Below are 2859 nucleotides of genomic sequence, written 5' to 3'. Positions count from 1 at the left end.
GGATCTACCTTTCAGACCGTGCATATTCTGGATTAGGAGAACCTGACACTTTTGTGAATCCGGATCAACTCATAAACAAGTGGACGTTTTATGTTTTAAGGACGTTTTCGTTGGCCTTAGGGCCATGGACGCGGAGTGGATCTTGTCCCTTGCCGGTGGGAGGGCTCCGTTTTTACATTTTTTTTCGAGCTTTGTTAGGGTTTGTGTCCTACTCGGGAAGGCGAGATGGCGGCGGCTCCCTGGAGATGGAATAAAGGTCTCCCCGCCTAGCCCCCGTTTCGGTGATGCGTCTAGCATCATAGGTGGGCGTGTGAAGGTGTGTCTCTGGTGGATCTGTCTTTGGTGAATTTGCTCGGATCTGTTCGTCGTTCGCAATTCGTTTGTGTGTCTTCAGGTGGAACCTTCTGATTTACACTCTTCATCCGCGGCGGTTGTTGTTCTGATGCGTTGGTTATATGGGGCCTTAGCACGACGACTTCCCGACTATGTACTACAACAAGGTTTCACCGGCTCCGGCGATGAGAGCGGCGCACCTTCGGCTCGTTTCAGTGCTTGTAGTCGTCGCTTGGTGGTCTACGAATCTGAATATAATCTTTATTATTTCTAATGTTCGTTGTACTATCATCATTAAAGATGAATACATTGAAAGTTTTTCTCGAAAAAAAAACTCATGAACCAATGATTGTAAGGAACACTTGCACGCTTGCTAAGATATACCTCTAACTCTCTAAGGTTGGAGCCATCTCATTGCCATTGGGTTCAACCATTTCTTCATGTCCACTTGTGACCTCGTATTTCAGGATTAGATTTCAAAAATCATGTCGTTTTATCACCTATCATTTATGGTATATGGAAACAAAAAACTTTATAGATGGCATTCGGAGTCGAGGAAGATGTGGCCTCCTCGACATATTCTCGGGTGCTGTTGTGCCATGTTGTCCATTGGTTTTATTGTGATGTACATGCTCCATGTTCCTAATGCTTTATATCTTGGAGCTGTCCGTTGTCGTGTTGGCCTCTGACTAACCAAAGAGGATGGACGCCCTAGACCAGATGCTCACACAGCTAGGTCTCGCTAGCTAAGGACACCTGCCTTCCACAGGTACGTTCTTGCGTGCTCCCATAGGCCGAATCATTGGGTAGAGGAGTAGGAGGCCGGGGCTAAGTGGCCGAATCACCAAGGCTGCCACACCTTGCAAGCTGCCATCATGTGGAGCCATCACAGTGGTGTATGACGGCCAGACGGACAAGATAGTAGGTAATGGCTGATACGCTGCACATCTAGGGCGCCGTGAGAAGGTAAAAACATACTACATAGTCCTTTTCTGTTTTTTCCCTTGCATTTTCATAATGTGTTCTACGTTGTAACGCACGGGCTGTAAAATAGGTTGGAAAGCGTTGAACCCTTTGTCTCGGACCGCATCTGTATATATATGGCATAAGCCTTGGCGTACAAGTTGTGGAGATCGATCGGAGCGATTGTTACATAAGTCACGAGAGGAAAGCTACGAGAGAGAGAGAGAGAGAGAGAGAGAGAGAGAGAGAGAGAGAGAGAGAGAGAGAGAGAGAAGAAGAGATAGAGATGAAGTACAAATTTAAACAACAAGTCCTATCCTTATACAACTATTCTAACACTCTCCCTCAATCTGAACCTCAATAAGCTTTGCCAAGGTTGAGATTGTATGTAAACTTTTCCAATCCGGATGTAAACTTATTATGCTTGTATCTTGTGTTGATACGACGTTGTGAGCCAATAAATATCGGAAGAAAACGCAACCTACAACCATGTCCTTTATTTGGTGCTGAACCTGATAGTCGTTGAGAGAACGGGCACCAATAAAAACATGTCTATTGTCTAAATTTCTTCCTGTCTTGTGTTTGGCAGGTCCCACCTTGGAGGGTGAAACGATGCATTCGAACTTGTCGTCCTCGCATGGATTGAAAATCAGTACCGAGTTCCCTATGCCATGGGTGACCTGCTGCCTTAGCTCGGCTGTTTTGTCTCCAGGCTGCAGCACGATCCTACATAAACTCGCCGAAACAACAGCCTTAAGAGAGTAAATCACACAGGAATGCAAGCAAAGCTATAGCTTATAAACGCAAGCAAGAGCTCGCTCGGTAATTACGATGGCGAACACCACCAAGGTCGTGGCTATCTTAGGCGTTCTTGTGTTCCTGCAGGCTGTATCATGCGTCGTGGCCCGGCACCACGCTGATCCAGGGGCGTCTCTTGCCGGCCTCCAGGCAGGAACGATGACAGTGGACGGGTATGAAGAAGGAGAGGAGGGCGGCGGGCCGGCAGCGTGTGACGGCATATACCACAGCGACGGAGATTTCCTGACAACGCTGCCTACGGAGCTTTACGCGGGCGGGAGCCTGTGCAACAAGTTCATAGGCATCACGAGCACGCAAACTGGGCGCGGCGCGAGGGCCATGGTTGTGGACGTGTGCGATGACTGCGGGGATGACGAGCTGGGGACATCAGCCGCCGTGTGGAATGCCCTGGGGCTCGACACCAATGCCGGTGTCGCGCCCATCACGTGGTCTGTGCAATGAAACATCGTACGTATCAGTCCTAGCAAGTCTATCAGAGTGATTGAGTGAAAAAGATCAATCTAAAATAGTAATGAAGTACTTGCATGCGTGCGTGGTGTGTGAAGCATACATATGTAGTACAAATAATGTACTTATAAGTGTCAACCAGTGTTGGTCTATAACGGTGACAGTCAATGTAAAGTGAGATCTCAGCTCGCTATTTTCCTGCACTGACCAATGCATACCGGGCTTCAACATCTTCTTGCAAGTTTTGCATTTTTGTCTGTGGAAATATTCTCCGAGCTACGCACGGGATGCGCATCA

General features: G+C 47.8%; 1 pseudogene; it reads left to right on the top strand.

The window, feature by feature from the left end:
- Positions 1-2127: 2127 nt before the first annotated feature.
- On the top strand, positions 2128-2556 carry LOC147966676 (putative ripening-related protein 6 pseudogene; annotated as a pseudogene).
- The last annotated feature ends 303 nt before the right edge of the window (positions 2557-2859 follow it).

This window comes from Triticum urartu, chromosome 6A, assembly GCF_056163025.1.
Source record: "Triticum urartu cultivar PI428250 chromosome 6A, HENAU_Tu73, whole genome shotgun sequence".
Lineage (NCBI taxonomy): Eukaryota > Viridiplantae > Streptophyta > Magnoliopsida > Poales > Poaceae > Triticum > Triticum urartu.
Note: the sequence above shows the minus strand (reverse complement) of the source record. Positions and strands in the feature narration are given on the sequence as shown.